This window comes from Ceratotherium simum, chromosome 21, assembly GCF_057802395.1.
Source record: "Ceratotherium simum simum isolate JZ-2026a chromosome 21, ASM5780239v1, whole genome shotgun sequence".
Taxonomy (NCBI): Eukaryota; Metazoa; Chordata; class Mammalia; order Perissodactyla; family Rhinocerotidae; genus Ceratotherium; species Ceratotherium simum.
Genome location: NC_141920.1, coordinates 45,944,550 through 45,958,713, shown reverse-complemented (window position 1 = coordinate 45,958,713; position 14,164 = coordinate 45,944,550). Strand labels below are relative to the sequence as shown.

Sequence of the window (14,164 nt, the reverse complement as noted above, 5' to 3'; positions counted from 1 at the left end):
CACCAGGCTCCGCCACTTCAGAATAGACCTAGCTGTGGTTTTCCACGTGGCCCCAAGAGCGATGGCTGAGGTGAAGCCTCCCCTGAGAAGTATAAAGGACTCACTGAGTCGTCTGGCCAGGCTCTGGGCTGCCTTGACTCCGCTGAGCAAGCCCGCTCAAGGCTAGCTGTCCTGTCCATTCTACTGAGAGCCACTGAGGACAGGCACGGAGGCACAGGCTGGCCGCCGGGGGTGGGAACACGGAGTGCCTGATTTCCAGTCCACTGATCAACAGAGCTGGCTTGGCGCTGGCACTCTTCCAGCTTTACCTGGCCACAGGCCAGATCTTGGCAAGATAGAGAATCCGAGATGCATCCTCCTCTCCGCCTCTCCTCTCCCCTCAATTTATTTAGTCAAAACAGTCAAACTCCCTATTTTCTTTGTCTCACGTCACAAGTGCAAACCCACAAGAGAAGCAGCAGTTATACTTACATCGGCGTCCACTACACTCAAGTCCAATTTAAAAGAAACTTGGCTTTTTCAAGTCCTGGGTTCCCATCTCCAAGCTTCTGTGAGAGTTGGCCACAAAAGCTTTCTAATCACCACCTTTTTTCTTCCTCTTTCTGGCAGTTGAATGAGGCGAGGCAAAGTGGACTTCGGTCCTTAGTAAACAAGGTCTCGTTATTATAATTATTTTACAGCCAAACTGACTGAAGCAGGAGAAAGTGACTCACCCCTGGGGACCTGTCAGGTCAAGGCCAATCCTGAGAAATGCACTTCACCTTTTTGCCTGATTCCTCAAACAGCTCCGATGACCGCAGGTCTTCTCTCTTTTTAATGCTTTTCGTCTTGACTGAGAGAGGTAGAAGCAAGTGGGGATGGCTCTGCGTCTGGATCCAGGGAAAGTCTCTAAATATTTCCATAATTATCTTTGTATTACCATGGATTTTACAAGTTGGACAGAAAAACTCTATTCCAGGCTCTGGCTTGACAATTCGAGTTAAGTGAATTTTTAAATTTTTTCTTTCTTTAAGCATCTTGTATCACTGTCCAGCACTGATTTTCCCTCAGGCGATAGTCAAACTTTTTTAAGCAGTTTTAAGATCATGAAAACTTTTCCTTGAAAAAAGAAACTAATTTGTAAGAAGTAAGAAATCAGAAACAGAGAACTGTATTCCCAGCCCCTGTACTCAATAACTGTGTTTTTAAATAGAATTAGGAACAATGCTCAGTGCCTCGATTTTTCGGAGAGTAACCAAGGGTGTGTGTATATATATATTTTTTTTTTTGGCAAGGTGCTCAGGAGTCAGACAGTGTATTTCTGCCACTGACAGGGTTGGCCTGTAAATGGGGCTGATTCTGGTAGAAATCCATCCTTTCTGTCGTTGGAAAATTGGAGTCAGAGACTCTTGCCTCACCCAGGCTACAGAAGCTCTGCCAATGCCCATGTAGCTGAAGTGTGGACACTTTCACCAAGGGCAATGGGTACCACCCTGGGCAACAGAAATTCCTCCTATTCTTGGACCAGAAACTGCCTCTCCCACCCCTACCCAACGCCCTCATTTTAACCCTTGGGTCATGTAAGCATTAGCCTCCTGCTTCTCCCTCTCCACATCCTAGCGGATATCCCCATTCCTCCCCTGAGTGACAGCTTCTCCTGAGCGTGGCTCAGGCCTCAGGGCTGGTGCACTCTGGGCACCTGGAACAGCACTGAGAAGGGAGAGGGGGCGGCTACCCCTGAGATCATTCTCTTTTGGCATTTCAAAAGTATGTCTTTTCAAACCTGCTCATTTGAAAAGCTCCATGTGGTAAGTGGCCACATACCCAGCGCACGTGTGCAGTGACTTCACGCATACAATGAGAAAGCCTCACAAGTCACACTGGCTCTTAACCCAAAGGATGCCATGCACAAGAAGCCACACACTGCAGGTCTCCTCAGGGTCTACTTGTTAACCTGTGAGCACTGGACTTTAGAGCTTTTTTTTCCAAGGCTCTCTGGCCAAGGTGGTAAAAGAGTTTATACAGGTGGTTAATATTGATTGGAGGTTATAACCTAGTAGCTCTTGGATTGAGTCTATCTTGTGTCTGCAGTGTAAACACAGTAGATTAAGTAACACACGTTAAAAATTTTTTGAATTAACTGTCTCCAGTGACCCTGAGACAAAGATTCATGTCCAAGTAGTTTATTAGAGGTGACTTCAGGAAACATTGGTCAGGGAGAGGGGATGTGACACAGGGAAGGAAGGGCAGCAATATAAGGTGCATTACCAAGCAAGTAGCCACTGTGGGCAACTGGACATCAACCCTTCTGGGGAACTCTGGGAGCCAGTGTAGACAGTGCCTCAGAGTTGTTGCAACTGAGACACCAGGGAGCTGGGGTATTTGTCCAGCTCCCCCCAGTCATTGGCCAAGGGCTGCCCCCAGGAGGCCAGTTCACCAGCACTTCCAACATGGCCCTGATGTGGGTAGACTGGGCTTTAGTGGCCAAAGAGAGCCCTCAGGCAAAAATAGCTGTTGGAAATCAGGCCAGCATGCATGAAAATGCTAAGGAACATGGGAAGGGCTTGACAGTGTCTGCTACAATTGGCAGCTTTAAAAACTCAGGACATTTTGCATAGAAAGTAGACGTCTAGCTTCTCTAGTCACACTGGGCTATCATTCCAGCATGGCCACTGGTTGACTCTGAGTGTTCTCTTTAGATGGGATATAGCTCTTTCAGTCCACCAGTGCCCACCAATCTGCTCTCCTCACTCATATTCCCGGCCTGACCCACCCCCACCTCTTGTAGAGTACCTGCCCTGCAAGAATGCAACGTGAGGGATTCCACCTGCCCCATCCCCTCAGCTGACTGGACTGGAGATGGACACCTCACCCAGGCTAGTAATTCACTGGCTGTTCTCAGAGGAAACAGAACCTTCTGCTGGAGAATCCGAGTTGAGAGTCACAGGGTAGGTGCTTATGCTTGAAAGCTGGATTTGGAGCCATATGTCAGCTCGATTTATGGGGAGCAGATATTCTGAGTGAGCAGATATGGAGGTGGGGGAGGGGAGAATGCACATGTGCAATCGAGAGTCTTGAGTCTTGGCCTCAGGCCGTTCCCACCCAGCCTGGCAGTATCAAGGTTCAGTGCATCTGTATCCTGACAATGCATGTCCCCTTTTCTTGAGCAGTTGGCTAGATTTATATTCCTTTCGAGCAAATGTGCTTTTGACCAGAATAGCTTCAGAAAGATGACCCTGAGCTCTCAGAAGCAGGTAGAGCTTTACGATGTTTATCACCACTTTATCAAATGTTTAATTCAAAGATCTTGGAATAAAGTAAGCACACACTGATAAAGTAAAGCCCCATCAAACCAGAACAGAACTTGCAGGTGTCACCTTTGGTGAGGATTTCTTAGGTAAAAATAGGATAGGGAGGCCCTTGGACCATCTGAGAGAAGATGTTTCAATTTGGGGGTGAAGAGGACCAAAAAAGGCACGTTTCTAACTCTTCTATCACCATTGCAGACTGGAGTGGAGGCTTTGCTGTGTGTGTTTGATCTGTCTATATTTTTAAAATTTAAGTTTCTGACTTGAATGAAATGGAATTGATTCAGCTTTTCTGATCAGGAGACAGAGTTGTAGACTGTTATAAAGACGTTTTTTATCCTATTATTTTAGTCTGGTCTTTGTGACCTCAGGAAGTTTTAACTCAATGCTTAACAAAAATAAATATTTTAGTTGGAATTATACCTTTATTGATAATTTTCATGGAGAAAATATTTTCTGGAGCATGCCCCATTAAGCCATCTTAATTCCTTGGTCAGTTTCTTATACAAGGCAGTTAAACTGTTTAAAATATTTTTCAGTTCTGTTTTAATTTTGTACCTTTCTTCTTTTCTAATATAAGAATTAAAGCTATTGAATATTCTATGCTGTATTCTAAAAGGTTTATAGTTTTAGCTTTTATGCCTAGATCTATGATCCATCTCAAATTAATTTTTGTGTATGGTGTGAGGTAGGGGGTCAAGAGTCTTTATTTTTCCACATGGATATCCATTTAATTTTAATTTTATGGAAAATAGTTTTTAGGGTTGAATTCTGTTCCTTGTTAACTTTATACCAGAGATGCGATTGATCAAACAGAATTTTGTCTTCATGAAACTACTATTTAAAGTTCCTGCCCTATGAGATGGTGGTTATTGTTTTCATTATTTCTGTGAAGTTCCAATTTTCCTGGGTTAACTTTTGAATATATATTTTGCAAGATTATTTGATGCTTCTGTCAATTTTTAGTAACAATCTGGCTGCGCATAGTTTTAGCTGTTGTCAGGTTTTCTTCTACTGGTGTAATTTTTCTCAGGTGAAGGTTTTTTCACTTTCCAAAATTATAGCAAGATGTAATTCATCAGTCAGGGTTTGGGTCTATCACAAATTATTCTGGGCACAGCTTTACCTCTTTCATCACGAAATGGCCGTAATACTGGATAATTTGTTTTTCTTAGATAATCAGTGAGAAAAGTGGAAGCATTCCTCCTCGGAACTCTAGGAATACTCTACTGCCCAACAGCAGACTACTATAATTCTAAACTCAGTACTCTTTATTCTTCTAATAGTTTTTGTTTGGTTTACTATCAACCTATGCCATTAGTGGAGCAAAGAGTAAAGAACATACACAAGGCCAAATGGTTACATGAAAATGTCCTGGTTAAGAGGATAGATCTCGGGCCGGCCCCATGGCTTAGCCGTTAAGTGCGCATGCTCCGCTGCTGGCGGCCCGGGTTCGGATCCCGGGCGCGCACCAACGCACTGCTTCTTCGGCCTTGCTGAGGCCGCGTCCCACATACAGCAACTAGAAGGATGTGCAGCTATGACATACAACTATCTACTGGGGCTTTGGGGGAAAAAAATAAATAAATAAAATTCAAAAGAAAAAATTTATAAAAAAATAAAAAAAAAAGAGGGTAGATCTCCTGTTAAGTGTTCTTACCACGATAAAATAAAATAAAATGTCCTAGGTTAAAATGTCACGACAGATACCTCTATGAAGGAAAAAAAGACAATATCATCCCTATAGAATAAACTAGACCCCGAGGGCGTATATTGCCTGGAATTTCATGTACTAACTTGATTCTTTTTCCTTCATTTTGATCCTGCATATGCTGATGTCTTTCCAAACTTTCCACTTCACCATTAGATTTACCCTCCCCTTTAATCAGTAATGTGCTGGAAAATGTTTAACAACTGGCTTTCTGGGGAATAAAAGCCCCAAGTTTTAGCATTTGCCTATTTTGTGGTGTAAACACTCCCATCATGGGCAATTTCAAGCTACCAACATGACATCAACAGGCTTGCAAAATTCATGAAAATTTACGCATCAGCTCTAGTGAGTAGGGAGAACTGACTCCAGTTCACCACTGCATTTAATTCACCCATTCTAAACCACAAGGTCTCTGAAGAGGGTGCTTTTATTTGATTCTTCATACATTGAAGCAATAAAAGATAGCAAAAGTAAGAAATTAGATCTCCAGACTGAAACCAGTGCTTTATCCATGAAACCACATTATTTGTCCCTAGTAAGACATGAAATATTTCTGGCTACCATCTTAACCAAGTTAAATGCTGCCATCAGGAAAACTTGAAGGAAGCCGTATGTTCAATCTGTTATTTAAGACTTAGTAGTTCCATTTCTTTAGAGGTTGAAGAGGAGAAATGATCTTCCTTTAGCTGATCAGACACTGGGGATCTTATCTGCCTTATTCAGAGTAGTAGCTCCAATACCTTACATGGTGCCTGGCATGAATGCACTCAGTAAATGTTTGTTGGATAAATAAATGCGAGAGATTTTACAGAGAAGTCATCTAGGCTGAAAGGAAAGTTTTTAAGGAAAGGCTTCCTCAAAGTATGATAGGAAGAACCATAGCTTCAAGAATGACAAGTTAGGCTCAAATGCCAGGAACATACACACCATGCTGTTGACCCACATGATATGCTGGAAAAATAACATTTTTATACCATTTTGAAACATAAGAACATTGGTTTAGGGAGTCAACGTGTTCTTTCTGTGGTTGGATTTTTCCCAGGGAATCTGTGATCTGGAGGCCTTTCCTGTCATACAGATCCACTTTGTTCTCTACAAGATCCCAGCCAGTCATGTTTCTCAGCTCTTTCATTTTTGCACAAACCAGAATTCTAGAGAAGGTGTGTGTCCAAGTCATTGCATCTTCATCAGAGACCACAAAACAAAAACAAATCCACCAGAACAGATGCAAAACTCCCAATAAAATATAACTGGCCGAGGATATCAACTTCTCTGTGTGTTGGTGCATGTACTTGCGTCTATGTGTTGTGGGGATTAGAGCCTTAAAATCCCCAACCTTGCTCATAAGAAGTGCGTTGGAGGCGCCGGCCAGGTGCACTTAACAGGAGTTAAGTGCACACACTCTGCTGTGGCGGCCCAGGGTTTGCAGGTTTGGATCCCAGGTGCACACCGATGCACCTCTTGTCAAGCCATGCTGTGGCGGTGTCCCCTATAAAGTAGAGGAAGATGGGCACGGCCGTTAGCCCAGGGCCAATCTTCCTCGGCAAAAGGAAGAGGATTGGCATGGGATGTTAGCTCAGGGCTGATCTTCCTCACAAAAAAAGGAAAAAAAAAAAAGAAGTGCGTTGGAGAACAGTTGGGCCTCCTCTGAAGAATGCCCTCCTTCTAAGCCTACAGAGTCCATGTGGGATGGTCAGCAGAAGCACACCATCCAATATCAAAATAACAAAATACCATGAAACCTTCTATACATAGTAAATGCCCTAGAAACATGCATTAATACCAGCCAGAATCACAGCCAGAATCCAGAAATTATCAAGGGAGATAGATGCATAAAGAAAGAAACAGTTGCTCTCCAAAACAATATTTTCGGTGTCTACACTAGAGTCATGGAAACCCACATAGCTCAGTAAGGCTCTCAGCAATATCTGCTGCCATCACCAGAAAGGTGGTTTTTGTGTCTGAAACACTGGCTCGGAAGTTCAGGCATGTTAAAAATCTCTCTTGGCTGAACAACAGCATTCATGTCTTTTGCTGGGAGAGACAAGCACATATTATTGGGATATTTCACAAATCCAGTTGCATGTTACTCAACCGGTTACAACTACCAAATCGTTTCTGCTTGGCTCTGCAGGCTCTCTTCAAAGCTTACCTCTCCTATCTTTCTGTGCAGCTGTCTGACCCACGCTTATGGCACGGCAGCACCATTGGCATGGAGCCCAAGGTGGAGTGGAGGCAGTAGGATCATCCTTTTTCCATAGCGAGAATTTAAAAGTGAGTACAAACTCACGTCTAAGGGAGACTTCTTCAGGTCATGATAGCCTTGGGGTCAGACTTCTGGAAAAAGAGGAGCAAAGGACGTGAGGTCCAAAGGGCCCATGGATGGATGGGCTGCGTGGATAGCAGAGACAGGGTGCCACTGACCTTGTCTGGGCTCTCCTGCTTCTCAAGGGAATGCTGGGTGGACACTAATATTTTCAGGGCCCGGGGCAAGAAGACAAATGGAGGCTCACGCACTTTATGTCTGAATATTTAAAAGTTATAAATCAAGACTACAAACTGTTAACTGTTCTCCTACCACGACAAATGAACCTTTATAAGGACCTGGAAGGCCCAGTTTCAGTTTAAAATTTACAGACTCTTCAGTGTTCTGTGCTGAATGTGGGGACATGGGGCGCTCCTGAACCTACCCCATGGCTTGTCACCCTTCCCTTCTCTGACAGCTCTGTGGCCACCCCAGCCTTCCTGTCCAAGCACTGTCCATCTGGCATTCCCTCCCAAACCTTCCAGCCTACGGAGCTACAGCAGGAGCAGGGCCAGCCCTCGTGTGGAGGTTCCGGGGCGAGCAGGCTCGGGCACGTGGCAGGGACTCCCAAGGGCTGTGTACCCGGAGTGGAGTAGGGGTGGGGAATGTGGGCTCCAGGTGGCACAACCCTTGGCCCAGCAGACCTCTCCTTCCATGGGAGTTGGAGAGGAGGCTGGAGTGGGACAAAGTGCACAGCCCAGGGCAGAGCCCCTCTTGCCCAGGTCTTGGGGCACTACTGGGTGGGCAGGTGGGATCATCTTAGGGCCCACGAGACAATAGACACAGCTTCCACTACTGATTTTGTTCCTCTCCCGCCATCACTCAATGCTAGTTTGCAGAAGTGTAAGGTGCAGTCCCGAGAGGCCCTAGTTACAGCCTGTGGCACCTGGAGAAAACAGATGGACTTGGATTCAACAGCTCTAAGACATCCTGATTTCTCTCTAGCTCTTAATCCCAGTTTAAGAGGTCATGCTCTCTCCTTAAAGCATCCCAGCTATTGTGCTCCTTGGTCTGCCTTCTCTCCTCCTCTGGTTTTTCTAAAACACTACAGCCTCTGCACTATGGACCCACCTCTTGAACGCCTCCTCCAATCCTGTCTTAATCCTAAACCATCTCTCTTTCCCTTCCTAGCACCCTCATCTTGGAGGTCAAAACACACCCAGTAAGCATTGAAAAATACCTCTACCCGTGTCTGAGGTCAAGCCCCGCCATGCACACTTGCTTTGGGGCTGAGGTAATTTTATGACCCTCTACAATCAGCTTTTATTGGCCTCGAGGTACTGCAGATAATAGAAAACTGGACAACATCCTGAGAGTCACCTCAAAGCCGATTCTCTTGGTAAAACAAGGCCTCCCTCTCTTTGGGTGGCTGTAATAGATCTCCAGCAAAGGGGAAGTTAGAGGTTATTGCTTTTGTCTTCCTGAAGACCTTACCCTCTTGCTCTTCTCCAGAAGGCTGAATGTGTTTTTGTTAAATCCAGGAAAGAGAGTTTATATCTGCTTCAATACTGGGCAAACCCAACTGCCTCACTGTCCCCATTGGCTTAACCCAAATGAGGGGTCTGGATGTAACAGACCTAACGCCCCACTACTCTGGGGACAGTGACCCAGTTAGCTTATGATATTTTGATTTATAGAGGGCTTTTACCCTTTTTACCTGAAGAACCCCCATTTTACTTGCCTGTTAGGGCATTACATGCTGTCTGGCACCTCTATTTACAAACATGAGGCTCCCCACAGCCGGAAGCTCCTATTTTCCCCACATCTCTCTCCACGGACCTTGTTCTCAGTTAGGCCTTGAGTGTTTCCTTTGCCTTCCTGCTCCCTGTTTTCGATTCTTTTCAACCCCTTTATTACGTCATCGAGGTGTACGAAGAGAGCAGACAGAAGCCAAATCATTCAGTTGGCAGATGGGCATTATTTCTGGATTGCAGCTATTTATTTTGTCTGGTTCCAATTTAAAAAAAACAAAGCAAAACAAAACTAAGCACTTGTGGAGTCCTCTTCTTCCTTTCCTACCTCCTGTTCTAACTCAGAAATATCTGTCTACAAAAAGAGACAAAAAGAAGCACTCATTTTTGGTTTCCTTCTCTAAAATGTAGCTTCAAATGCTGACTTTCCACTTAACATTCCGTTCCTCTGAATTCTTTGCTCCCCTCTGTTAATGACAACACCAGACCTGAAGCTCAGCTCCGCCCTCACTTAACTCTGCACATCAATCACTCGCACTTCTGAGGAGTCTTCTCGTCCAAATGCCCCTAACTTCCTTCCCATTCTGCACCGTCCACTCCGGCCTTGGACAGTGGCAACCTTAATAGTTTCAGCAGCTCCCTGATGTCTCTCCATCTTTAACCGTCTGTGTCTGCTCCCCTCCATCCTGCAGGCCCATACCAGAGGAATGAACCCAGCATTCTGCTTCCCTGCTCGCAACCCATTTTTTAGAATTTAATATCCATATTCCCTGATTGGATATCCACGGCCCCTTTTTTATCTGTTTCCAACCCAATTTTCCAGTCTTGGCAGTGACATGTGTGTGGATTGGCTCTGCCCCCTCCAGTATAGAGATCTTACAGATCCCACAGAAATGGAGATAGAGAACATTCCTGACTAGCACCCACCCATCCTTGTTGAGTATTTTCACACGTGACATTTATGTGCCGTTACTCCTGGCCACACTGCCAAACCTAGACCAGGGAGTTGAAAGTGGTCTAAGTTGGCAGTCCTGGGCAGGTGAGATTCTGAAGCCGCATAATACACGGTGCACGGCTACTTATGAGCAACAGTGACTTGCTTCACCTTGATCCAGCTCCCTCATCTCCCAGGGGGAAGCTCTGAGCTGCGTGTTCTGTGCTGTCTCCAGGTGGATCCCGTGAGACTAGGCTCCCGTCGCCCCAGCGGGGGCTGGCTGGATAACACTCCTTTACTGGCTGCCTTTTTCCTCACTTCCCACTCTCCCACCAGTGTTCCCTTTACCCCCCCAAAAAAACTATTTGCAGTTGAATCCTTATCTGATTCTGGAGGCATCCACACCAAGACAATCACAGGCAATCATGAACGGACACATACACACACACACGCTTGATAACGTACTTTAATAGCTGCTTCCCCTTCCCCGTCTTCCGTCCCCACTTTCCTACTGGTGTCCCCTGAGATCACCTCTCAGTAAATGACTTACACTTGAATCCTTGTCTCATAGTCTGGTTCACCTCTTCTCTTAGGAATCTTGTGCAACTGGTACTGCATTTACAATTAATGGAAACATTTTTGCTAAAATCCAGAAAAAAATACATAAACATATTTTGAATGAAATTTTTTTTAAATAATTTTATTTATTTATTTTTCTTCCCCCAAAGCCCCAGTAGATAGTTGTATGTCATAGTTGCACATCCTTCTAGTTGCTGTACGTGGGACGCGGCCTCAGCATGGCCGGAGAAGCGGTGCGTCTGTGCACGCCCGGGATCCGAACCCGGGTCGCCAGCAGCAGAGGACGCACACTTAACCACTAAGCCATGGGGCCGGCCCTTGAATGAAATTTGTATGTCTTTATAAATAACCATTATCCTTTGTGAGTATAACTAACATTATCCAGTTACCAGTGATGAAAAAATTGAAATGAAAGACTTATTTGCAAATTGTTGCAAACTTGCAAATAAGTTAAAATGTTGTTACAGCCAGTGCAACTAATGATAAAACTATTTTGAACAGAGGATGTAATTTTTATTAATGGAGAATCTTTTTTTTTTTTGTCCAGCCGTTGCAAAATAAATTCAAAGACTAAGAAGTATCACCAAATGATTAGCCCTCTCAGGCTGTCCACACACTTGGGTTCAGCTCTGCTCCCATCTGACCACAATTAAAGCTTTTAAGAATCTCCTGCTATTTTTCTCATCATAATCCCTTGCTTGTTTCTCCATGGTAATCAGCAATTAATCCCACAATATAAATGGGCCCTTGAATCAGTGAGGAGCTTTTATGTTGGAAGTAACAGAAAACCCAATTCAAATTGGCTTAAAAATAACCAGTAATGTTTCCTTACAGACTGCTCATATTAATTGCTAGAGGAACGACAGTATCCAAACAGTGGAGAAACGAGAAAACACCTTGACCAGGGGATGAAAATTAAAATCCCCAGTGACGGTAGACAGATTCTGTGTTCTCCAGACGTGATGACCAGAGAAGAATACAACATCAGTTACAGCATATTCCAATGGGAGGTGTGGAACCTGAACATCATACACACTCCAGTTGAGGACATTCTAGAAAAGAACTGGCCTGGATTCTACAAAAATCTCAAATGTCATGAAAGACAAGGAAAGGCTGAGGAATCCTCCCAGATTAAAAGCGATTAAAGAGACCTGAATCCCAGAAAAAGACACAAACCTGGACTGGAGAAAGACATGCTATAGAGGACATTATTGGGAAGATTGGTGAAAATCGGTATCTGTGGTTTAGATAAAAATACCATATCATTGATGAAGTTCCTGGGATGATAGGACTGTGGGACTATAAGAGAATGCCCTTGTTCTTAGAAATTGCACACGGAAGTAGTAAGTGGTAAAGAGGTACGATGCCTGCAACCTGCTTTCAACTGATTCAAAGAATGATACAGCAAATGGGGCAAAATGGTACAAATTGGTGAATCTGAATAAATGGTGAATGGGAGTTCTCTGAACTATTCTTGCAAATTTCTAGAAGTTTGAAATTATTTCAAAATAAAAATTTAAAATCACTAAGCAATAAAAGTGATTAGGGGGATCCAGTGGGCTTCAAACGAAGTGGGCACCATGAGGTGTGGGCCAATTCAGTGGCTCCATGATTTCAACAAGGTTTTATTTCCCTGGCTTTCTTCCATCTCCTGGTCCTGCCTTGCTGGAGTCAGTGTGGCCCATCCTCAGTGTGGCCAGTGGTGAAATGGCTGTGGCAGCGCCAGGCTTCACGCTCCCATACCTACCTATCTAGGTATAAGTCAGCTCCCTCGGAAGGGTAAGTCAGGGCCTTTGTTCCCAGAAACCCTCAAGTTTGAGAAACTCTGCTCTAAAAACACAAAACCTAATCAAGACGCCCCGGGACACTTAGGACATGAAGTCCAAACCCTTTGACATAGGGTATACTACACGGTCCTCCCCAATTTGACTCTAAGGTTTATTTCCATTTCTGACTCCTCCCATGAGCCCACCCACATCTGCCACACCTTTGTATCCTTGCAACAGTCCCTCTGTTTAAAATGCCCCCTTTGCTACTTGGTAAACTCTTTCCATCCCTCAAGATCTCAGCTCAAGGACCACCTCCTCTGTGTGACCTTCCCCCCCCCATTAGGTCTTTCCCTTCCTGGGTGCCCACAGCCCCCTCTGACAGCCTCCATGACATTTTCATTCCAGGTTTCTGTTTATTGCCTGCAGGCTGTGTGCTTCTGCACAGCAGGGCCCCGCGTGCTGTCCAGTGTTATCAATACAGGATATATATAAAATGTGCCCAGGTATAGATATTTACAAAACGAGGATGAGGGCTTAACATCTGCCCTGCCCACACCACATGCTCCCGGGCCCAAGAAAAACTTGTGGAATGAATTCATGAGTGAATCTGTGATAGAACTTAAAACCGTGTTGGAAACTAAACAACTCACTAAAATAAAATGTTATTCAATACAATACATCTTAATTAGTTTGGGTATTTTACTCCATGAACGAAAATTACTCTGTTATTCAAGCCACATGGAACCACTGAGAAACTCATCATTTAGCCAATACATGGAAAGTGCATAAGTTCTAATTTCCTGTTTCTCTGTGAGAGGCTGCTGTCCCGGCCTGGGTCAGGCAATGCAGATTTGGGGCCCAGAGCTTCAGCAGCCCTGGCTCAGAGGAAAGACCATCTTCATTTTATACGGGAAAGTGGAGAAACCTTAGAAAAGCCACATGGCACAAATATCACATCACCAGACGGGGGGACAACCAGACTCAGCCACCCTCCCGAGGCCCAGCCTGGTGTTGGCTCCTGTCATAGAATCTGGTTCAGCTCTTTGCGCACCAGGGTGCCCCATGACAGACATGTGACACTGATGGCTTTTCCAGCCCCCACCACAGAGCAGACTGCTGATGCTGCACTTTCGCAGGCCACAAAAATGCCTCCAAGCTTAGAGAGCAGGCTGGTCGCCCAGCAGATGACATTTTCAGAGCTACTTTGGAGCCACCACCCAGAAAGGTCTAAATAACCCCCCTTTGATTCATCTCTCATTTTTTGTCAAATCATGGCTCTCAAAAATCTGCCACTGTAGAGGAACCTGAGGACAATAGCTTAACCAATCATCAGTTACCCACCACATGTGCTTCCCGCTATTAGACACCGAGGAGGATGCAGCATCACTTTTGTGGCATTCCCGCCAAGAGCGCAGGACCTGAATCCACCTCTGAGGAGCATCAGACAAACCAAGCTGAGGGTCACTCTACAAAAACAACTGGCCTGAACTCGTCAAAAATGTCAAGGTCTTGAAAGTCAAAGAAAGGCTGAGGATTCACTTCAGATTGAAGGAGTCCAAAGAGAAATGACAATTAAATGCAATGCATGATCCTGGACTGGATCTTGAATCTAAAACATAATAAAATAAAATTGCTATACATGGCATTATTAGAATAATTGGTGAAACTGGAGTATGAACTGTAGATTAAAGTATCGCACCAGTGTTAAATTTCCTGAATTTGAGAACTGTATTGTGGTGACATAAGAACACATCCTTGCTCTTAAGTAAATACTGAAGTATTAACTGTTCCAGACATGACGCATGCAACTTACTCTCAAATCATTTAGAAAAAGGAGTGTGTATGTGTGTGTGTGTGAGAGAGACAGAATGATAAAACAAATGTGGTA

At 44.5% G+C, this 14,164-nt stretch overlaps 1 protein-coding gene across 3 annotated transcripts in view; it reads right to left on the bottom strand.

The window, feature by feature from the left end:
- RIN2 (Ras and Rab interactor 2) overlaps positions 1-14,164 on the bottom strand; it is a 215,702-nt gene that overhangs the window by 105,352 nt on the left and 96,186 nt on the right. The gene's annotated exons all lie outside the window — the stretch shown is intronic.